The following is a 24,774-nucleotide window of genomic DNA, read 5'->3' on the forward strand; positions in this document are numbered from 1 at the left end:
ACAACTAGGATTCAGTATCTCACTCAGCTCCATTAGAGCCACAAAAGATGTTTTTTAACAAAAAAGCAAGAAGTATTTAAAAACTTTCCCATTTTGCGCCACAGTGACGTGTTATGAGCAAGAATGACGTCATACGGACCAACAATAAAACATAATTTTGAGTGCGTTTGCTGCACGTTAGCATTCAAGTAATGCGGTCGAATGGAACTAGAAGCCCCATTACAGACATCCAGTCATGTGTCGTCGCGACCGGGTCAGTTAGGCGGCCGCCAATCGCACAAACAAGGTTCCGTGACGTCATAGAAAAGTTGCGGGATATTGGCTAGGGGGTCGCCACGGCTCCACACGTTTTCTTTAATATCTCCATTATTTGTTCGAAGATTGCGATGATACTGGTATCATTGTTATCGGGACTAAGCAGTCTTTCTAATAAACCCGACTTGTATTTTGTCTTCATGGCTCCTTTAAGCTTCGTAATAATGGTGGTGAAGGTTGCGTAGAGCTTCGCTACCTTCAAGTCTTACGCGTTAGTGTGAGCTTCCTGCCTTTCTTTGCTGTGCGCATTGACTGCGGCAGTATTTTGATTGTAACGGCACTGACCTGCTGTTCGCTGTATTGGGTGATTTCCTGCACAATAAGGTTTGCTGACCAGGGATGCGACACTCGCTACTTTCCCTTGGATTGTTTCTAGCTCGTATGTATTGTGCCCTGCTATCTTCGGTGAATTCGTTGTCTCGATCCTGCAATATTATGTCTGGTTTTCGTTCCATTGCTCCTATGTATCTCGTTAGAAGGCGTCTCTTACGCTTGAAACTCCTGCAGGTCCATTGCCAAATCAGAACTTCCTGATTTCTTGGGTTGGTGGGCGTGCGCACACTACTGCAGTTAGGTGTTGTCTCCATTGTTGTTAGCGTTTTTCCGTTGGGGTTGTAAGGGTGTAGACGCTGGTTTGGTGCGATGCGGCCTCTCATTGAACTTTGGAGTGCGGAGTTAGTCTCGAGTCTGGCTATGCGAACCTGCATGGCTTCGAGCATTTGCTGCAGTTTGCCCAGAATTTCTCCCATCGTGATGGTAAGTTCCTCCAGCTTGGTTAGGCGATCATTTCTGGCGTGCTCTTGGGTTGCAAAAGTTCGTTGGAATTCCAGACGATGCTTGGTTAGCGTGCGATACGGTCCTTCATTGTGCCGACCTCACTACGAGATCGTTTTGCGTTGCCTTCGCCCGCTTATTGCAGCTCTGGCGCAGCGCTTGCGATAGGGACGTAGAGGTCTTTGCGATCTGCGTAAGCACATGTGCACTGCTCATTAGGAGCTCTGCGGTCTCTGCTGGTGTGGGAAATGTAGCCGAATTTGTCGCCGCTGACATTTCAGTAATAGGCGTGAGATCGTGCTCTCTGATTGACAATGACTTTGCCATTGACGTAATAGCCTTTTCCTCCACAGAAGTGCTTGCTTGTAAGGCTTAAACTAACATATCTGTTTGTGCTCGTTTCGGTGGGCGTGCTTGTCAGTGTGGGGAGGGGACGAAGCAGAGGAAGGCTGGCTCACTCACCTCTGTTTCGACGTCCTGCGCTGAGGCTTCGAGCCCGCCGAGTTCCTGGAGTTGCGCTGAAGCTGCTGCTCCTTCCTTGCCTCGCGTATCGTTGGTTCGGCCGACTGACTTAGCTTGCATTGTTCCTTTGCAACGGCTGGCTTTGTGGTTGCTGCTCTTATGTCTTCGGGTCCTATACTTGAACTTGCTTTTGTGTTAGCTGTTCTTACTGCTTCTTCATAAGCTTGATTCTCTTGAGGTAAGCAGCCTTCGTCATTTCAGCATACGCTTCTCGCTTGGCAGGGCAATCTACGTAGTCGGCTTTATGCTCGCCGTGACAGTTGCCGCAATTCAGGTAATAGCCATGTTGTTGGTCGGGTGCATTGAGGAGCTGGCTACATTTCTTGCACTTGTGGGTGGGCACGCGTCCGCCCGGTGGCAGATGCAGTAACACATGTTACAGGATTTAGCTTTTGGTTTATAAGGCATGCATCTGTACTTTGTCATGTAGAACAGGACGTAGTGTGGGATGTATCGCCCTCGGAGCGTTATGATGACCGTTTTAGAAGCGACGCATCTCTTTGACTCGCCTTGTCCCTCCATCCATCCGTAGTCCGCACGCGTCTCCCCCATTTTCCTCGCCACGCCAGCTGCGCGGTAACGCCGCTCTCACCGCCGCGCCATCTTGCGTTAGCGCTCGCTTCCCTCGCCATGCCAGCTATGCGTCAGTGCGCGTTAGCGCTAGGTTAACACATGCGCATGCGCTACTCTATCTCATTCCCCTCACCGTTAACGCGCGGTACATATAAATGCGATAACTGCGCCGCTCCGCTCAGTCGTTCCACCGCCGCCGCTCGGATGACATCCGATGACCACCGATGATTTGAATGGAGACTAACAGGTCTGCTACCGCGATGGTCGGCGCAACCGTAAGAAGCACCGCCCAGATGCGTCGCATCACCCTATGGTTTCCCCCCGCGGAAAGATGTGGTCAATTTTCGATCTTCCCATCATCCGGGCGTTGATGATGTCGGTCCCCGGGGCACAAACCTTGGCCATTAGTTCGCTGGTCGGGGTGCCTGCATCGATGCCGTGGACAACCCTTTTGCACGAGTCCTCCCGGGGCATTTTGTAGGAGCATACTTCCCTGGTTTGGTTTGCAATATAGGTACTGCTGATGAAGGTGATCGTCTCTGCAGGAGTTTTTTGCAAGGTCCTGATATCAACGATGTTCTGGTGTTGCTGTATGGTGATGTACGTAGCATTTTCCCTTTGATGGGAGTATGTTCGCCGCAATGTTAATGGCGATCATAAGGGCAGTTGGTCGAAAACCGGTTAAAGTGAACCCTTCTTGGGGTCGTAGAATCAAGGAAATTTGATTGGCAGGCACCTTGCCTTTTAGAGGGACTTTCACCTAGTCGTGTTCCTTAGGCACAAGTCTTGTAGCCATGGAGCTAAATTGGAGCCAGCAGACTTGCAGTGTGACGAACGCCCAGTCAGCGTGCGGCGATGCGTGGTCGTCTTTGAAGCGAGCGGTGAAAAAACAGCACGGGAAGAATGGTGAGGAGGCGATCGCAGCCACATTCTAGTTGTGCCGGCAGCATTAGCGGCTTTGAGGGAGGCAAGCTCGAACGAGGTGGCGAGCTTGCCGAGGGAGCCACCACGTCATCGCAGCTCAGCCCCATTAGGGTTAACGAGGCGGTCACCGCCTCATAATTTCTCTGCCTTGTCAGACGAAAAATTGGGGCTTGTCTAGCGGATGTTTGGTATCTGGTGAGCATGTTGACAAGGTTCTGTCGACTGATGACAGTTTCATTGCCGTGGAGGCCGTTGGTGCGTCTTTGGGGCGGTCGTTGACGGTACCGATGTGAAGCACGCCCGCATCGGTCGGACACCCAGCGGTGTTCTCCTTGGCCGAAAAAAAGCCTAGTCATGAAGAAAAGCTGAGTTCATGTGTGTTTGACGACATCATACTCTCAACGACACAAACGTAGCAGCAAAAAGCTCAGTGACATAAAAATGGGTGACGTGACTCAGTGAGCGGTGATGATCAACCATGGTCACATTACAGGGGAAAGCTATGATGCTTCAATAATTTTTGAACGGCGGAGGTATTTAGACCGAGCGTTATCCGTCAACCGCACAGAAAAACCTTGATGCGTGAGGGAAAGGGGCAAGGAGGCAAGGAGCCCTCGAGCAGTTTTCCTTACTGGCACCGTTCCTGATAAAGAAGGAATGCAATGAAGTTAATGTTAACGAAATTCAATATAATAGTGCTTATGAAAGTGCCAAAATGTAGCAGCTCATGCAGCTGTAATATTTCGCAAGGGCAGGACAGTGTCATGGTTAATTTGCTGCCTTTCTTGTGATCCTTATCTGCAGCACCGAATCGTGTTTTGAGGTGTGTATATAGTGAAAGAGCAATTGTATACCCTTCTGTGTATTGTAGAATGGCCTTTCAATGAGAGTGTTTGCTTTCCGGAACGTATATAATAGCCACATGTACGTGAAAGCGTCCATCCGCGCGCGCGCACTTAGAGCACCGAGCCGAGCGCTAATCTAGGAACCCGATGGGAGGTCAGTGTCAACTTCCAGGCGCGCAAGAAGAGCGCGGAGAGCTCAGGGGCTCAGGTACAAAAGGGTAACTTCTATCACATGTGCGTCAGCTTCCCCAGCCCCGCAGGCCAGCCCCGCGCATGGAGAGAAACCATCGGCCGCCCGCAAAGCAGCCGAAACGAAAGGGGAGGGGGGGGGGGGGGGGGGAAGAAAAAATTCACGTCGCATGAAGTCGCGCACATAGAGGAAGTGACGTCACGGTGCTGCGTCGCTGCTTAGGGGGTGTGTGGTCGGCCTGGGCCCCTACAGGATATGGTTTGGGAATACGCGTCCTGGTTTCGCGTAGGTGGAGTCGATCACGAGCGCATTGTCTGCGAATCTTCTAGCACAGGCGACTACCTTTGTAGCGCAGGCAATTCTGGCGAAAACTGCATACTCATGGTGTCTTGAATAAGGGGTCATAACTATAACGTCAGCCACGATGCACAAAATGTCACCCAGCACAACAATGCTCTCGTAAATTTGTAAACAAGGTCTCAAAACTCCAACATCTACCACCATTAAAAAAACTCTCGATACTACAGGACTAGAAACTATGAAATGAGACAACAAAGTAAAGCGTACGGATTTCTTAACTTTCTGGGAGCTCCAGCGCTCGCATTCGCGCATTCTTCATAAACCCAGTTTCTTACTGCAATGAAGTTAGCTTCAGTCTCCTTTTTGTTTCTCTACCGAGCTCATGGAACTCACAATAGGAACCGTACATTGCCAATGCGATGATTGTTTATCCACCATTCCAAATATAACCTCTTTGTTCTCTTAATCTCAAAGTTGAGTATAGCACGTTTTATATCACTTCGAAGACACGTTTCCTCGTTCTTTTACGGCGTTTACATATTAAGCTCCGAACTTGCATAATGAACGTAGGCACATAACCATCCCTGCTCGCCCCTGTCACCCTTGATTGGTCCCTCATCTGTCTTCCTTCCATCCGCTTTAGCAGATAGCGCGGGCGGTGAGAGACACGGGACACCGTAAAATAAACTACAACTTCGCCAACAATATTTCTATACAGTACACACCTCACCGCCCCCCCCCCCCCCCCCCTGAATCCATCCTTATATTCTCGTCGTAAAATCCGCTCAATCAAATTCTGTCCTACGGCCGCATAAAAGCTTGCCCGCTTCCTTCCCCCGATCTTCTTCCGGGCTTGTGCAGTTTTTTGTATAATGCACTTGAAATTCCTCTCGTGCTATCGAAACGATCCCACGGAAAGCTTTTGATGCCTAGCACAGCCTTTACTGTTCGACTTTTATTAGCCTTCTGTAATCCTTCGTCTTCCTGGTTCCGGCGGGTCCACTCACCATCCACAAAATTCCGCCATTCCTTTGTGTCGGCAGTGGCAGCCGCATCCTCCGTCCCAAGACGATAGATCAACTACCGTCAACTAACGACGGTGTGCAGCGTTGGGACAATCGACGTGCAGCGCGTACCCTTGTTCCCCTCACTCTAACAAGCCTCTCCCAGGACATTCTCCTGGCTTCATGACTCGAGCTCAACTATAGCGTCCCCCCGCATTTCTCGTACATACAACTGCAACGAGCCAGGGAACGCCGCTGCGGAAGCAAAGCTCCTTATTCGCCTTGCATCCATAGTTGCCCGGGCCAGCCAAGCGGGCGCAGCTTCGAACGCCGATCTTTTGTGCCCGGCTCAGACGTCAGATTCAATCGGGGATCCCGGCGCGCGTAGGCGAGCCGTCGCCGTTCCTCCTTCGATCAAGTACGGCCGCCTCCACCACTGTCTCGAGCCAAGGCACGGGAGCAGTGCCCGGGCCGTGGGCACCTGCAGAGAATCCCTCCTGCGCACGTGGTCGTTACTCTTCGTTTATGAGGCTCGGTTTTATTTATGGCCGGCAGCGGGGGACGCGCGCGGAATGAAGAAATAGCGTGTTTATTGCCGCTGGATTCACGCAGGTCACCTCGTTTCTCATCCCGTATTGTGTGGGTGGCGGAAGGTGCGCTCGGCGCGTCGTAACACTTGAAATATGCGAGACGAGGGAAATGAGGGCACGGGTATATAGGCTAGCGGGTCGGTAGACTGGATGCTGATTAACCTTTCATCGCTGCAAGAGCAGCATCGAGGCAAGGCGGAAAAATACGCGCTGAAATAAAAGGAAACGTAGTCGGTTTAATTTCCGGCAACCTACGTCAGTTGCTTGTTTAGGAGCATGTGAGAAATATATGATCTAGTTAGAGTCGGCGGGATCTTCATCATTACCGTCATTATTGTCCTCACTTCTACGGCGGAACGCAGTTTTAAACAGCTGCTAATCCTGACCCATCCAAATCTAAGCTTTGCTCCGGAATTTTTGTATTTTATGCTTACATCGGAGCTTTCTCCCAGATCTTACTCCCCATCCTTTCCCTACGTCCCTAATACGTTACTAGGGTGATCAACTCGTTAGCAGTCCGCCCCCCCCCCCCTCCCGTCTTTGTTTTTTTTTAGAATTGAGTGCAATGTATGTCTTCATGAAACTTATTTCTGTTCGTACGACACTATCGTCGTCAACAGCATCATCATGACCGCTCTTCGAAAACCAGGGAAAACAGGAGGAATAAACGTTCCTATAAAGCAGGTCGCCTTGGGGAAGAGTCCTTATTCCAGGACCCCTTGAGACCATCCGGCTTCTTGAGCCCTCTTCACCAGCCACAGCTGGTCGTCAGGGTCCGAGCTGGACAGTGCTTTCTCCCAGTGCTCAGGGAAGGGGAAGGGCAGGGAGGGGGGAAAGGATAGGTTGGGGTTCTTATCGCAGCCCCACACAATACGGTAAAGCATGCCCGGAGCCTCACAGAAGCGGCATTCCGAGGAGTAGAGGGTGGGGCCCAGAATGGGGGCTCTAGTAGGGTGGTGTTGCGACCGGGCGGGGGCACCCAATCCGTTCTCCGTGGCCTCCAACATACGATGGGTAGCGTGTATGATGCGAGCGGCCAGCCGCTGTTGCAGCCGAAGAGAAGTCCAGAGCAGTAGGATAACGTAACTGTTTACTTCATAGCGAGAGGTGAGCCGAAGCCAAAAAAACATAAAATGCCCTGACGGGCGAGGTTACAATACAGGACTCTAGCAGAGCGACCGCATGGATTCGTTGCTCAGACAGGAATGAATTTCAGCGTTTGGGCTGCTTCTATTTATACCCAAAAAAAAACGCCCCCAAGAGTAACACGCCACGAACATCACAGACACACACAACGCTCTTTCCCCAGTTTGTGAGTCATTCATAGCGTTGCTGCACGTGGCGTCCGAGAGAGGGGAGAGAGTGTCCTTGAAAGGTGCCGGGGTCGCGCTATCGAAGGTTGATCGCGCCGATAGCGAAACGTCTGAGCCGGGTATGTCGGGGCGTGACTCACCGACGCGCAGGTGCCTGAAGGGTGTGGCGAACGTCGTGGCTTCGCACGTGGAAGCTGATGCCGGAAAACACGTGGCGGCTGATGCGGGAAAACACGTGGCGTTGGCCGATTCGTAACAGCTAAACACGTGGCGTTGGCCGATTCGTAACAGTGGGGAAAGGTGTTGGTTTGGATGCCTCGAAGGTGGTGTTTTGTTCTTTTGTGAGGTTTTTGTGTGGAGGAGGGTACGTTGTTCGCTGCAGGCGGTAGTGCTGCGTGATTTCTGTGTAGGACAAAAGGGGACAGGCACGCCACTGCTCGCCGAACTCCTCCCAATGTGTCAAATCTCGGGCATGCTGGTGGGCAGCTTCGTTGCCGGGCACGTTGGCATGGGCGGGAACCCAAATAATCCTTACACGGTGTTGTGGAGGATGCTGCAGTAGAATTTGTGTGGCGCAGGGTGATACGAAGCCGCTCGAGAATGTTCCGCATGCTTGTTGGCAGTCCGTAATGATGATCTCTGCAGGGGTTTGAACAATTGCTAGGGCTATGGCCACTTCTGCTGTTGTGCATGGGTGGTAGGAATAGGCACAAGTGGAGTGACAATCCCGCTCCCCGTAAGAGAGAGAGAGAGAGAGAGTGGTGATATCGTCCTCACTACACTCGGGTACAACTTGAGAACGGCAATAGCTCATGTAGTGCTGTCACTCCACGGTAACGCCGGCCCGTTTTTCAGCGCGGGCGCGCGTTTTTAAACGAGATTGCGCTTATATGCGTGACATCGTCTGCTTCTTCTCGCGTAGCTTTTTTGTGTCGCTGCGGTAATCTATACGCAGATTAAGTGGGAAAATTACTGAATTGACTCGCGTCATGTTCAAAATTCTCGCCGTAAGGCGCTCTTTGCGCCGCGTGGAGTAACAACCGGATGCGGTAATGAGGCGCAGCGACAACTTCCGTTGTCGTTGTTAACTCGTGCGCTGGTATGGTGGCGCCACTGAATTTGAACCAGCGGCGCCCCCTGTCGATCCGCGCCGCATCTTTTGCTCGTACCGTGCTTCGCCGGTCCGCGTATCCCGTGCGCAGGGCCAGCGTGACTACGCGAAGCGAGCCGTGCGTGAACTGTTCTGCGGCTTCGAATAAATAGGAAGCCCTGAGAAATACTAAAAAATAAAGGCTACTTCACCCGTGAAAAAAAGAAGAAAAAAACCAGACGCCAGCAACCATGTCTTCGGCATAAACGCAGAAATTCAGGCCGAAACAGGGCCCTCTATATAGCCCTGGAACATGGTGTGATTCAAATGAGTAGTTTAAAATGCAAGTGCGGCTGGGAGTAAGCAAAAAATATGGAATGTAAATTTTAATCCGTCAGCATTTTTTTTTGTAATACCCCAGAGCCCAATCTTTGTAATGCCTGGCATTAGCACAATAACGCACAATGGGAGATCGAAGTTAACGCGTCGTAATAGTGTAACTGTAGACCATTTGTCGAGTGAAGTTAAAAATACATACAGGAAAAAAGAATAAAAATGAACTTTCTATATCGAGAAGTCTGCCTATTCGCAACAATCACACGAATAATAAAACAAAATTATAATGAACCCGGAAATGCAACCCGAACAACACAAAAATTATTAATACGCACCAAATCCCAAACACCTTGCATTCGCACAAAAGGGTATAATTATTAAAACATTTGTCGTATAATAACGTAAATGTATGTTATTTGTATAAGAAAAACTAAAAATACCAATAGAGCTAGAAATGAACTAATAGAACAAAAAGAAACCCAATCCGCCTCACTCACCTGTTTATTGATCCCAAAATAACACAAACCAGAAAAGCAAACAAAATTACGAAAAACTCAGACAAGCACCACTGGACTGGACTGGTTTCGGAGCACCAAGCTGACCGCAATTAAAAGCCTCAAGTTGAACAGAAGCGGCATAGGAATCCATACACACGTACAATTCTCTAAATTTCTTGAATTTTGTTGATATGTCACGTACATAATCCCTTGCTTCATTTCTGTGCTCGTCGGCAAATCCAAAGCGCTTTTTTTATTTTTGAGGCAGCTGCTGGAAGGCTGTCTGACGCGGCTGGGGATAACACACGGCGACGGCGATTTTACATCAGTAGCCACGAGAGCCGAGCAGAAATTGTCCACGAAGTTTCCGTGTGCGAGGGGTAAGCCACCTGTGCGTCCAACGCAGGACACACAGCAGCAAATAAAACGCTTATTTAAATGTTAGCCCGACGAGCGCTATTCAAACTGTCGAACATCGAAATTAGTGTACACGTCCCCCGAAAAAGGTGCCCGCACAAATTCGCGATGCGAAATTCGGTTTTGCTGACGTTCCTGCGTGCGAGGGCAGCCACAAAAATGAAGAGCCAACATGTGCTCCGGCAGACGCTGACGAAGAAATGCTGGAACCAAGCGTTGAGGTGATCAGATGGCTTCTCGGAGCGCAGCCTGCACTCTCTTTATTAACATTCGCATAAAAACCAACATAATTTTAGATGCGACTGCATCTCATTCACTCGCCGTGTCCCTGCATCCAGCGTCGGCGTTGTTGTCAGCGTCCGCCCCTCCCCCATTCTCCTCGCCGCATGAGCTGCGCTCTCCGCCGCTCATCCCCTCTCCTCTCCGATAGCGAACACTCTCGCGAGGGGCATTGGATTGGATTCGAATAGATTGGCTTGGCTTGGCTTGGATTGGATTAGATTGGATTGGATTGGATTAAAGTGGATTGTGTTGCGTCATAGCCGCGGCAGACGCACTGGCGCCAGCGCGTCCCCTCACCGTTACGCGCGCTATAAAACGCGGTACCTGCACCGCTCCGCTCCATCGTTCCAGCGCGGTTCCTCCGCTGTCCAACGCTGCAACGTGAACCCGCTATGCGTGGCATCTACACAGGGGTTCCCGCGAGAGGAGGTGGGAGTTTTTATTCTTCGGCGATGTTCCAGACTTGTTTTTGTAACTGTTGAGCCATCGGCAAACATAAAAGTAGGCAGAATTGCTTATTTTTCGTCCGTAAAGGCGCCGTTCTGTGATACCTCCGCCGCTGGGGGCGGCTGACCGCGCCGGCCCCCTACGAGCAAAATATGCCGCCGCGGCTGGCAGGAGGCGCTGCCTGTGCCGCTCAAGTAGCAGCGCACTAGCCCTATAACAGTGTAGGTGAGCCGTTCCATAAGCCTCGTGTGGAGAATCCAAACATGGACCGCGCTGGTGAACGTGACGGCTGACAGTGGGGGAATTAACAGGAAACAAAGTACAATGACAGGCCGCTGTGCGTCTTGAAGGGTGGGCGCACAATCCCTATCCAAAACAGATATTGCACATATCATCCCGCTACTGATTTTAGTGCAGATCGAATTCACAAGGAGCGCCTGCTGCGGTTTCTGCGTGTATCAACAGAACCAGAACCTTTCAGTGTTCGGCCTATTTTGAGAAGTCAGACTTATCCATTTCTTTCTTTCTTTCTTTCTTTCTTTCTTTCTTTCTTTCTTTCTTTCTTTCTTTCTTTCTTTCTTTCTCTCTTTCTTTCTTTCTTTCTGTCTTTCTTTCTTCCTTTCCTTCTTTCTTTCTTTCTTTCTTTTCTTTCCTTTCTTTCTTTCGGTTAAATTCAGCTTCCATGTGCTGTACGCTAGTTTGTATCTTAGGCAATGAGAGCGAGCAGTACAATGCCCGAGGTAACCGTTCATTAAAAAAAATAACACATAAGGATATCTACAAACTTATTCAAAAAAGGCGACAGAATTAAGAGCGATTTATTTGATGTGGGTGGGTTCGAGCGCCGTCCGTGCTGGGGTGAATAGTAACAAGTCAGTAGGCGAGTAAAGGAACCGCGAAACTTGTTTAAAGTAGAATTAGCCTTGCTATTTCTGATATCCCAGCGGCATTTCGCACAAAGGTTTATAAGTTGACTGTCAGCTGCTTTCGCGCAATACTTCGCGCTAGGTGCAGTGATTGAAGTTTTACAGTTTCGATGAACTGACATCCGTTTCGGACGCCAGACAATCCACACCAACAAACAGAAGGGATTTGATCGAGATATGCCTCGCATGTGCAAGCTCCTGTCGGTTTTTTCTTGCGTGCGTGTCTACAAGATACATGAAAGTTCATCATAATCGTCAGCAGCAGCCTATTTAGGTCCACTGCCGGACCAAGGGCTCTCACATTGAACTGCTCCGGTCCTGCACTGCTAGAGTCCATTCTTTGCCTCCTAATTTCCTTATTTGGTTTATTCGATAAATATACACTGGACAGTACTTAGCTTTAATAAACGAGCAGGGTTGGCATACTCAAGGTCTCAACGGCAGTACAGCACGTCTGCACTGCTAAGACAGACGACGTGTTTCCTTTGAGCCTGCAGCCATGTTGGGCGTATCCGCCTTCGTATTCAGGCTAGACTATATTTGTAGGCTCTAAACATTAGGCCTGTTCATAGCGTCTGACCGTGCTTCTAAGTAAGTGAGGTCAAGCTCCTCAACACTCAGTCGCCTTCCTCAGGGCATGACCATATTTGGATGAGAAAGAGCAGTAACTGACTCATTGCCATCAAGAATGACATCAATTGTGAAGGAGTATCGGAGCGCAAGGGCGGCTACATCAGAGAACTGAGAAGGGTTGCGAGATAACCAGGCCAAGTTTGAACCGGGCGGAAGAAGTACGGAGAAACTCTAAGCGCTTCATAAAAATCCTTTCCATAGAGAATACGTTCATGCAATGGGGATGAGGTTGGAAATACACCGGTCTGTTCTCTTCATACCTGCATATGGTACTCAGGCTCTCAACGGAACCGAAGAAAAAAGATATCTTGCTCGAAAAACCTCGAGTCCACACCGTGATCACTCTTAAGGTGAACAGCGCGTTATGCGTTGTGCAGCTCCTCCACGCGGCATCATCAGCAGTGATCGAAACGAACTGCGCCAACACCTTGCACCTTGCGTCCAACATATGGAATGTTTATTTATTGCGTGTGCAATAGATGGGACATGGTAGCGAAATTATCCGGTAGCTCGGTCAAGAGAGAGAACGACATAGTGGAGATAGCGTGCGGAGAACCTTTGAAACCCTGGCCACGTTGCGATGAAGACAAGTAAAAGCGCGGAGCTCCAGTGGCTGCGGTCTCACGGGTCCTGGGGCACCCCCCTCCCCCCCCCCCCCCCCTCTCTCTCTCTCTCTCTCTCTCTCTCTCTCTCTCTCTCTCTCCCTTCCCCCCAGTCTGCAGCCAGTGAGGTTGGCAAAAACGGAAAGAATGAGAATTATGGCGACAAAACGTCGATACTAGTAGGCAACAAAACAAGCGACAGGCACCCAACGCCGCGGCTAAAGCGATCAAACGTGACCACCGAGGCGGTTAGAGCGCTGACCATGGTTGGAACAGTGTACCAGGAACGGACGAGAAACTCGTCGTTGCGGAGTTCTGAAGCTGGTGAAAAGCGTGTGCATTGGACTGGGGCCCAAGTTCGCGAAAGAGGGGGTCGAGATGCCCACGCATTCTTAACGATGCACCGGGAGATCTTCGAATAATTTTGATGAGCTCGACAAGTTTTCCTCTAGGGAGGGAGGAACGAAGTTATCGTGGTCATCATGAGGGGCAGATGGAGTGTGTTCATCCATCCGTTCACTAGAGCATGGAACAGAATAAGGAGGGGATCACTAACTCACCCGTACCTTATTTATGCCACAAATAAACTTTAAAAAGCAGATAAATTTCTAGTATTGTTAGAATATGAGTAAGCATTGCTACGCTGCTTCTCTTCATTTTGAGGTTTTCTCCTTCGTTCACTAATATTCGCCATGTATTTATTTCTGTTCAGATTCTGGACGGATACGCGATCGCTGCATTTCACGGTTCTTTTTCTGTATTTTTCTCTTGTGTTTTGATTACTTTTCAGGACTTTTTTTTGTCTTCTTTGTGTGAAAGAGGTAACTAAGATTGACGTTCTCCACATTATTATTTCATTTTCACTATTTCATAGCCTTATATTTTGCTTTTTAAAGTTTTCTTCGACCAATAACCTCCATTTACACTATCGTAAGGATATGTCCGCACATTACATCCTTTTGTATTTTTAGCATCCTTAGTTAAGTGTTGAGTTTGACCCTCTTGTACGTCTAAACCCTCGCGGGAGGTTGTGGATGCACACTTTAATTAGGTATTTTTAGCATCCTTAGTTAAGTGTTGAGTTTGACCCTCTTGTACGTCTAAACCCTCGCGGGAGGTTGTGGATGCACACTTTAATTAGGTATTTTTAGCATCCTTAGTTAAGTGTTGAGTTTGACCCTCTTGTACGTCTAAACCCTCGCGGGAGGTTGTGGATGCACACTTTAATTAGGCTATTCCATTTAAACACCGAAAGCAATGGAACTGGCACAAGAAGAGGCAAGCAGCATGTTGTTAAACAAAGCCGAGCCAGAACAAAAGCTGGTCTTCAAGATACAACGTTAAGCGGAGAGGAGGGTCTCATTAACCGCCATTATCCTCTGCAACCAGCAGCGGAATGGGCTACTGTTAATTGCCACATAGGCGAACATCAACCACGCGAGAAAACATGCCACCCAAGTTAGAGCAAAATGCCAGACTATATACAAAGGCAGAAATAAGCTCATAGGCTCTTCCCGGCAAGCCGACCGCTTATTTTCCACCTTCTTTCGTCTTCACCTTTTCTGTGTGCATACCTTGCTGGGTAATTTTGGACTTGATCTCCTTTCCTAGCATACTGTAGAACGTGTGGTGTGATAATTTGATGTTACGTTTTGATACATTGCAGCACTTCGCCCTCTAGAGCTTTCCTGAACTGCCGTTTCTTTCAGTTGTGTAGCTTTTTCACCTTATTGTGTTCACCCTTAATTGATATATCAAGCTCGGCCGTTCGTGGGGCTGATCTCTTCCGTTCTCATAAAAGATTCCTCGGTCTTCCTCTTCCTGTTCCTTTCGCTCACTGGTTTTCTCCCCCTCTGTCTCTTTCTCTTAAAAATCCACAAAACGAACAGCAAAAGTACCTCTGACGCCCAGACCTGCACTGTTAAACCTCCCCGAAAGTAGATGGAGTCTGGTTGCTGTCAATCTCAATTTCCTCGACGAAAGACGGGCCAGCGACCCAGCCGCAAAACTTCGCGCGTTGTGGCAGCTTTAGTAGAAGGGTTGCGTGCCGCCTTGCTCCTGTGCGCCATCGGGCTGGGGAGTAAAACGGCGAGGGGAGTATCTCACGTCTGTGGTGCAATTCGAGCAGGCGCTTTCAATAGTGAACTGCATGCGCTCTTTTCCACGAAACGTAGGGACCAGACTTAGGCTGCTCCAAAGTTCTGCAAAGGTTCCAGAGTTTTGTGTGATAAATATATATATATATATATATATATATATATATATATATATATATATATATATATATATATATAATCGAACCCACAACCTTCGCACAACGCACACTAACATTTGGTCTATTCCGTGACGGCTCTCTTTTGTACTTTACAGCGGGGTTTTATATTAAAGACTGCCCAGAGGCCGGTCAAAAAGCCCCTCCCGTCAACTACCGTAGTGGGTTCGATTTCTGCTGCCGGAAAAACGGCGGATTTTTTCTCGGCTTGTATTTTTGTGCCTGTATCGAAAAAAGGCAATCCTACCCAATTCCGCACCATAAAAACAGTCGAAACACCAAATAGCACTGGCAACTGGCAATATCGACTGCAACTTTCATATGTGTCTTTGCGGAATCCCATCCCTTATATATATATATATATATATATATATATATATACAGTATATAAATGAACGCAATATAAAGAACGTAACTTTAATTGGTCCCCGTCCGAAACATCCCGCAGCCGTACAATTTAATTGAATATGTTGACAGGCTGATGATGATGATGCCGATGTCGATGATGATGATGATATATGGCTCGGGTGACCAAATGGATCGGTCCGTGTGCGCTGCCGATTTTGCAGGGGAAAAATGGGTGGCTCACAAGTCGGGCGTTCATGGCGCAACAGGGTGGCGATTTCAACACGCGCTTTGCCCTCGAAAGGGATTGCTAGGCGCCTAAGGCGGACTTGAAAGCTACACCTGGTTCTTTTTTTTTTTTTCACGAGAAGGCAACTCAAAATAAGTGTCGTAAACCAGAAAGTGTCCGAAGTCTCATATAAGAGGAACGAAATAAAGAATAATCGTTAAGACCCCTCATGATTTGAATCAAGTGGGAACTTATCGCTTTCGTATAAGTTATCATTTGTTGGGTATAAGCGTTGCAGCAAGCACCACGGCAGTGCTCGCAAGTCTCGTAAGTCTAACTTCTCGGCAGCCGTACAGTTTCTGTTCGTGTTATTTTCGTTCGCCATATTTCTAACCCTACTCAAACCTTTTTTTTTTGCAGGGCGTTTTGAGACCTTTTTTTGGGATTGCCAAATAGTGCGGTCAATTTATTTTGCAGTATATAACTGCTTGCGAAACATCTTGACAGCCTTTTTGCTGCCTTACCTATCTGTCTATGCAATATGGGCCCCATGCTAAGCTGAATCGAGCATAGTGCTATTTTGCTTCACCATGAACATAGCTTTCTTTCTCCCCCTCCGGTAGCAACTGCCTCCAAGAGACGGATTTATAGTTCACAGTATAGTAACCGATGGAGCTCAGCCGTGTCTTGGGACACTTGAAGAAAAAAAATAAATAAAACAAGAAAAAGCAACATGGGCCAGAGAAAGATACGAATATTTTTTTTATCAATATTGCTATTGCAAGCCCCCAACGCTACCACGTTAGGCTGTCTAGACATTTCGGGTGTGCCGGGCACTGCCGCAGAAGGTAGAAAAGAAGTTCCTACGGCGGCTCACTACTTTTTTCTTTTCATCTGGAAGCCGTCTTTAGCACCCTCATCTTATTCTGCCAGCTACGTATCGCATGAATCGACACAAAATGAATGGTCTACAAATTGTATGTTGCGTCTCTTAAGAGAGCTCTTGTACACTTGGGTATTTGTATTTTTTTATGTTACTTGGCGAGTTCGTTTGTGTGTTAGGTAGTGTTGCGCAAGTACGTTTTTTTCCATTCGACGGAACGTTTTGCATTTGCACCAGGTCAGGCGTTCTACGGTGGTTAAGGCTAGCATGAAAAAAATAAAGTAGCCCAGCACATCTACTTATGAGTGCTCGTGACGTCGAAAAATACCCGATTGAAATTGCCACTGCAGCACAGTAATAACTGCCTTTATCCTGGCAAGTGGTGCAGGCCTTGGTTAAACTACAGCCGCTGCTACCTAGCCCAAGTTTACCATTGCTTTGTATACCTTTCGTCTTGTAGCATTGTTCCAACGCAGAATTTGTTGTAAGCGGCTTACAAAAGCTTACGGGGCGGAGCGTGTGGGTCTTTATAACGGGGGGCATGTAGTGAAGCCTCACGGCTTCGCCAACCATGCAATGTTCGCCAGGCCCCACTGAAGGAATGCCGCTACGTGCGTTTCAGGGAAAGGAAGCTTCAGGACATTTATTTGTGGCGCACGTCTAGTCAGCTTGATGAGAGAGTCATACAGAGGTATGCGCGTCCACGAATGTCGTTATCCATTCGGAGTGGCGGGAATGATTCGATGCACTCTTGAATTCCTGTGTGTCGTTGTCGGACGTGAACGTATGTGGCTCTGGGGGGGGGGGGGGGGGGGGAGGTTATGCATGTCTATTTTATGCATGTACCTGGGTTTGGGGCTTCTAAACTGTGAACTGTTGAAGTGAATGCATTAAAAGAAAGTGGGATCAGTAGATTCCACAACGAAAATTGTTGTCTGAGTAGGCAGCTGCCATGGTCTTATTGCATAAAAAACACGGCCGCCGGCTCACAAGCTCACTAGATTGGCCACATTGGTGGAAAAAGTCATCAAACATGTTAATTTATAGATAATGTATTCCCGCGCATCCAGGGGGCGCCCTGGATACGCTAACAGAAATGCGCTGACACGTCCGCTGAGCCGGCGGACGTGTATTTTTATGTGAGAATTATAGAAAAAAGACTGTTGAGCGAATGATTCAGGGGAAAACCAATCAGGTTAATTGCCCACCGCTCACAGGTGTAGCGAACGGGCAGCACTTCATTTCGGAAGTAATTTCTCCCATGGCTTGCCTTGTTATTAGCAAGGACTCATTGCCGTTCAATACACCGACTCAATTAGAAGTCCCGAGTAATAAGAAATTTTAATCGAAGCTTTGTGATTTTAACAAGGGGCCATGACGTGCGAAAAAATTAGCCAAGGCATGCAGATTTTCCCACAATTACAAATGCCGACACCAGACGTGCCTTCCATTGCTGCTCTGTGCACATGTACATGCACACATGAGACATGAACCGGGGATGACCAGGGTAGGCGAGGCCGATACGTTATGAAAGCGTAAGCCTTTGATGTGCATGTTCCAAGTAACGTGTGAGGCGCATTATACCGTTCAGAAAATCGGAGAGCGCGAGTCGGGAAATGAAACCAGCAGCTCCGGAGCAGTGTTCTCAGAAAGTGCGATGGAGCACCCGCCTGGAAGGGGAAACAGCAGCACCGGAGGATAGTTCTGCAAAAAGGGTGACGGACGGTAAAACGCTGTGTACACGACTCGCATACGTCACAGCGGTGGGCTCAGAGGTTTATTAAAGACGACAGTCTTTCTTGGGTTACTTGAACGGGAAAAATTTCGTCTGTCTGTCTGTCTGTCTGTCTGTCTGTCTGTCTGTCTGTCTGTCTGTCTGTCTGTCTGTCTGTCTGTCTGTCTGTCTGTCTGTCTGTCTGTCTGTCTGTCTGTCTGTCTGTCTGTCTGTCTGTCTGTCTGTCTGTCTGTCTGTCTGTCTGTCTGTCTGTCTGTCTGTCTGTCTGTCTGTCTGTCTGTCTGTCTGTCTGTCTGTCTGTCTGTCTGTCTGTCTGTCTGTCTGTCTGTCTGTCTGTCTGTCTGTCTGTCTGTCACTTGATTCAGCCAGCTGGCCAAAGTGAACCTAATGCTGCGCAATAGTCTTATATAATCACAGCTAAATGTAAACATTTAAGTCCGTTGTTAATGTTCATACTTGACAACATTGTACAAGAACAAGACATTACGGAAATATAAGACGGAAAATCAATAGATACGTGACATTTGCAGTGCTCCTTTATTAAAAATTTACGGATGCTTGCTTTTTGCGACAGGAAATAAAATACTAAATCAACTGAAGAAAACCGTCGCCCGGCTGTTGCCCGCACTACCTGGAAGAATTCGACAAAATCAAACCGCAACAGCAACGAAAGGTTCCACTAGATAGGTTCCGCGTTCCGCTTGGAACGCTCGTGGAGTAGGGCAATGTGGTTCTATAAACGTTGTAGTCGGGTACCTAGTTTCCCGCGCGTCTCCGCCGTAAGGCAGCGCTGGCATTGAGGCACCCCACTTAGAGCAGTGGAACGCGGTAAATTTAAATTGACTTGAGCAAACCTCTAGCCTGTTATCTTGTAAGGAACGAGACAGGACACGAACAGCATGAGAGGTGAGCGGCAAAGACAAGGGATGCATTTACTTGCTAGGGGCGTCAGTCGACAATTGTCTTGCGTCGACATTTGCAACGAAAAGAGCAGATACGCGGACAATTTTTACACATCCCCATGGCTTACGACGCACTGGGCCTTAGTTGCGGGCGGGGAAGACCGAGAAAGTACGCCGATGGGGTGGAGGTTATAGAGAACCTCGAAATGCCGCTTGTCGTAACGGCCGTAGGGAGAAAGCTTGTATGGGTAGAGCTGCATGAAGGTTCAATGCCACAGACTTGAACAGCAGGCCCAACTAAGCTAAAGTTTCGAGCATTCCCTCGAATATTTAGGCCATCTCGAGGGCCGTCTGCCACACCAGTTGACCACCCTATACGTGAACATAATACATGCCCATGCTCCGGATTTTGTTTCTCGTCCTAAAAACTGCAACTTTAGGATGTCCGCACGAGATATTGGTCTTGAATAGTATAGCAATTATCGTACAGCCATACCATACGCCAACAGTGGTCACTTGAAAGGTGCATTGCTGGGCTTTTTGTTGTGTTTTTCTGAGGAGCATACACTTTGAGTTTGGGGTAGCTTGAACCTTGGTAAGGTCGCATTCATTTTCTTGCTCGCGTTCTTTCTTTCTTTTTTGTTCTTTCGGCCCTCTCCTGGTTTCAGCTCACTTCTGCGTTCACTGCATCGCCTGTTCGGTAATGGCTTCATGTCTACGCCACACCCGCCGCTGTCCTTCCCGCACATATCACGCGATCTATCTCGGTTCTGCGACAGTCTGTGAAAGGATTCACAGACGACCACTTTGACTTATCATCTGCTAATTTTTAGCACGAAAGTGTTTTATTCACGGATACATGAAGATTTCGCTGACGTGATATACGTCACGGAAGTGACGCCAGCACAAGGAAACAAACGGCCTGTAAAGGGTGCACCCATGCACACAGTGTCGTCTTGCGGGGGAACAACCTTTAGTACATAAGTGTACGTCATACTTAGGGTTGGTCGTTTTCAGGTTTTATATTTTAGCACAACAGTGTTTTATGCCGCGATCCCCCAAGATTTAACTGACGTCATATCCGTCAGGGAAATGACACCAGTACACCTTTGCCGAAGCGACCCGCCAGCAGGACGTCGCTCGCCAAGCACACCCACAAGACATCCGCGGACCCGCAAATCATGCTCAGCTGCAGATTTCGCTGCAAATTTCACTTTCGTGTTTTACTGATGTCTATGACAGAGGAATCAACTACAGCTTTTTTTGCTTAGTCAGCGCTCATTTGGAGTCGCAAACACAGCCCCACCAGACTATTTTGTACAGGTTGTTTGATAAGGCTTACTCATGCGCGCCTGCAAATATTTACAGCTACTAATTATCGCTGCTGGGGCGGAGGTGATCCTTCACCGAGTGTCCGCCGCCTGTAGCTTGGCTTGTCCTCATCGGCCAGGGGGCGCACCTAATCTAGTGCGCTATGCTCAACGCAAAGCGGACACGTCGGATGTCTAAGAGAAATAACTCCAGATGGGAAAGTAATTTTAATGTTCATTACGGATGCCTCCCCGTGCAAATGCATACAATGACCATTACTAAACCAGCAAGTGTCACGCGAGGATTCTTTTTACTTTGCGGATAACTTTAATTGAGTAGACGACGCGCACGCAAACGAGAGCAGGTCGCACGAACTTCCGTGTCGATTAGAATTAGCTGGGCAATTTTTCAGCCCAGTTGTACCTTTCACGTTGTGGGACATTTCGACATTTATTTTGTTACTTCCCCCCACCCCCATATCTGGTCTATAATTTTTTCGTTTGTCCCTCTTCGCCACCTTAAACGAATTTCGCACGCAGATATTCGCTACTCCGAACAAAACTCTTGCGCCAAGATTGTCCGGTCAGAAATGTTCCCAGGCTTAGCGTTGCTTCGTGCTATAGTGTACTAATAATATTTTCGGTTCTTTAACTATCTCGCTCTTGTTATTTGATGCGTTGTTACTTCCGCCTCTAAGTGCATGGATTGGCCCTTCTCCAGTTACCCCCCCCCCCCCCGTCTTTCTAGCTTCTGCAGTACATTATCTCTGCAATTTTTCGCTGCTATTTTCATTTTGTAGGCGCAAATGTCCCCGACCTCTTTGATCAATTCCGACAACTCCGCAAATTCTTCTCTCTTCCTCGTGCTTGCATTTCCATACTCTCGCATTTCTGCGTCAGGGAGTCGAATTTCCAAAAAGCTTCACGTAATTTTTGTATTATCTCTTCCCTATTGGTAGTGCTGCCTCTGGGATTATCGTATTTATGTCGTTCTTTCGTAGGTTTATATTCCTGTTATTTCTGGCTTCTTAAGAGGGCGCATTTTCACTGAAACGTTAAACTTCTCCAACTACACTCGTGTGAACTCTAGGTTTTGTTTCTTTTTTTCTAGTGGCTTCGTCCTTTTACTTTGAAATTCTAGTGCACTCATGTCTTCAGATTCGCATGGCCAATGCCCTTTAGCATGTCTACCCCCTTTGCATACTCAGAAATCTTCAGATCGGAATTTAAAGAACAACTTTGGTAGTTTGTTGACAATGTGCAGTTATAAGTTATTAATTTAAAATTCTGAACCTTTATAAATTTACCTTATTAACGAACATTTTCCCAATCACCAGTTATTTCCCGATTTATATTCTCTAACTCGTACGACTATAAAACGTATTCATAGATGTTTTCCATTAAGCGTGCAGTACGCACGATTTCGAAAAAAAAAAGGCTAACCGAAGCCAACAGTGTACCAAACGGCGGAAGGGTAGCCGAACTTTGACAAACATGGATGACGGCATATCTATAATAAGCACCGGTGAACACATTAAAGGAGATTATCGTTGGCGTTGCTTAGGCGTCGCTAAACTACTTCCGTCCAATGTGAAAAGTGAAAATCCCTTCGGCAGTTTCATTTTACTCCAGACATTTATCTTCGCGTACCACCGGCTGCCGCGAAAAACGACTCAGACCGTACAAGTGCGGCACCTTGTACACACTGTCTGCTGTGAGAGATGAGCGGTTAATTAATTTTTTATACTGTAAATTTGTAGTACCGGAAGTGCTTGGTGAAGCCCCAGACTCGTATATTGCGGCTGCGTAAATTTGAGCCATGTTGCGGGATCATTGCTGTTGCGGAGGCCTTTTTTCGCAGGCAGTGCATTACACGCTACCTTTCCTAATGCGGGTGGTTCGTGGTGTTATAGAAGGGAAATAGCGATGCGACGGTTGGTCGACCATTACTGGAACCCGACGGTCCGTGACTGGTGCTTGCTGAATGCCTCTCACGGGCGCTTAGAAGGGAATGCGTCGGTGCCTTCGATCATGCCGAAGACTAATATTTGCCTCTTTCTTTCTGAGCGCAAATCGCTACCCTTAAAAGGCGTTCTGAAGAAAATATAGTTCAAGCTCTACTCTGATCCCTTTAAACAGCAGATGTGGTTGTAAGTGATTGATTTGATTGTAGGGTTTAACGCTCCGACGCAACGCAGGCGATGAGGCGCACCGTAATGGAGGGCTCCGGAGTAATTTTGACCACCTGGGGATCTTTAACGTGCGCCGAAATCTCGTACACACGGACGTTTTTGCTTTTCGCCTCCATCAGAAAAGCAAACGCCGCGGCTGGGAATCGAACCCGCGACCTTGTGCTCAGCAGCGCAACGCATTAGCCACTGAGCCACCGCGGCGGGTATGTGCTTGTAAGTGGCGGTGGTGGTTGAGCGCAATTTATTGACCTTTAAAGGAAGGAAAGAGGGGCAGGGTAAGGGAGGTCCGAGGGGGGTGGACACGACCGCCACTCTGCCGACCAACAGGAGCTTTTCCTCAAATTACTGGTTGTCCAGGATCAGCGCCCACACTCTAAGAAAAAAAGGTTGTCAGTAATGACTCATTTTTCAGAGTCATTGGCTTGCTACAGAATTGACTACCTTTGGACTCTTACTCAAATACTCAAATATAACATTGTTCCCAACCGTATCGGTCACCCAAGAAGACTAAAACTGTTATTCGTTGCCTATATCAGTGGTTCTCAAATGGGGGCCCACGGACGTCAAGGGGTTCGCGAAGCCTGCCTCAAACTTTTCCCCCGACATTTTTTCTGGGTTTTACCAGCACTTTCTGATGATTGATGATTGATGATTGCTATTGGTTTCCCTTTGAAGCGGGGTGATGACATGTCATCTTACCAAAAAGGACTAATATAACCATGTTTTACACTCTTGGTTTAATACTAGCGCTGCTTAGGGCAGGCACTAAAGCTTATTAGGCACGAAATACTTTTTTTCTCCTGTTATAGGTGGTAACTGTCCTAGGCAATATTCCCCTCTCTCTTTTTCGTCCACCAGCATTCTAATCTTCTTTTCGTCCCCTCAACAGCCTTGAAGTCAACTTCCTCAATAATACCCTTAAATCCTAGGGCTTCTGGAAGCCCAATATTCCCTTCATGTAGATTTAGATGGATACCCTCACATACTAACACTATGTGCCGCATAGTTTCTGTTTCTTTTCCGCAGACCACACATACCCCATCATTTTGTGAATACTTCCCCACAAAACTCTTAGTTCGCAGGCAACCTGCTCTAGCCTCAAAAAGCAAAGCACTGCCCTGGGAATTATCGTAGAAATTTCCCTTTCTGATGTTCATTTTCTCAGCCCTGTACATCTCTAACGACGTTTTAGCTTCCATTTTTTCCCTCCATTTATTCGTTTTAATCTGCCTTGCCTCTTTTGTGGTTACCTTGGCTGTTTTGGATTCTCCACTGTTCTTTCCGTATTTCATCGTTAGCCTTCTAGTCTTCCTTAACCACTGCGTGTCCACGCTTTTCAAGTATAGGTACCTATAAACCTTAGCTGCCCACCTTCGTTGATTCATTGCCCTCAACCTCATCTCAAAGCATATTTTACTCTGAGCTTCTCTAACTTCAAACGACGCCCAGCCCATATCTCCCTGAACAGCTTCGTTAGTTGTTTTTCCATGCGCGCCTAAGGCCAAACGTCCTACCGTTCTCTGGTTTACTTCAAGGCCTGATAGAACGTCTGATTTTTAACAGGGTACAGCGTTCGCAAACGTGAGACCCGGAACCATTACTCATTTCCACATTCCTTTTACTACTTCATATTTGTTATACCCCCACAGAGCTCTATGCTTCATTATAGCTGCGTTTCGCTTTCCCTTAACCTTAAGTTTCTCCTCGTGAGTCGCTCCTCTTGCAATGTAAAAAGGTGGCTTCACCGCATTACATGTACGTTTTGTTTATCCGCGTACCACATTTTTAACATCTGATTCTTTAACAACACGCCAGCTATGAGAACAAAACAAAGAAGACCCACTAAAGGAAGCATAGAAGACATACCTTCAAGTACAAATTGTTTGAAATTATGACACCGATCAACATATGCTCCATCGTGGGGTCCCCCATCACTTTCGCAAACCCAAAAGTAGTCCTCCGTGCAGACATGGCTCAGAACCACTGGCCTATATGATAGTGTCTTAGACGAACGAGTACAGCGCCTCCAAAAGGCACATTGGTGGGAACACCTATCTTCGCTCCTATTTGCTTCTCTTCCCAGTCCTCTTTGTTGCACCCTCAATCCTGTTCTCCAGTGCAGTGTAGCAAACCGCGATTCTACGTCTGTTTACCCTCCCCACCATTTCATTCCTGTCAGCACACTCCAACCCTTCTGCACCACCGGCAGCTGCCTTACCTGCCTTGGACCTGCCATTCTCGATACAGGAGCTCAATGCAGCGATTTCCGACGTCAAGAAACGGTCTTCTCCTGGTTACGACGAAATCACTTATGAGGCAATCTCGT

The sequence above is a fragment of the Haemaphysalis longicornis genome, unplaced genomic scaffold (assembly GCF_048455015.1).
Source record: "Haemaphysalis longicornis isolate Haplotype H1 unplaced genomic scaffold, Haemaphysalis longicornis Haplotype H1 scaffold_2, whole genome shotgun sequence".
In the NCBI taxonomy this organism is placed as follows: Eukaryota; Metazoa; Arthropoda; class Arachnida; order Ixodida; family Ixodidae; genus Haemaphysalis; species Haemaphysalis longicornis.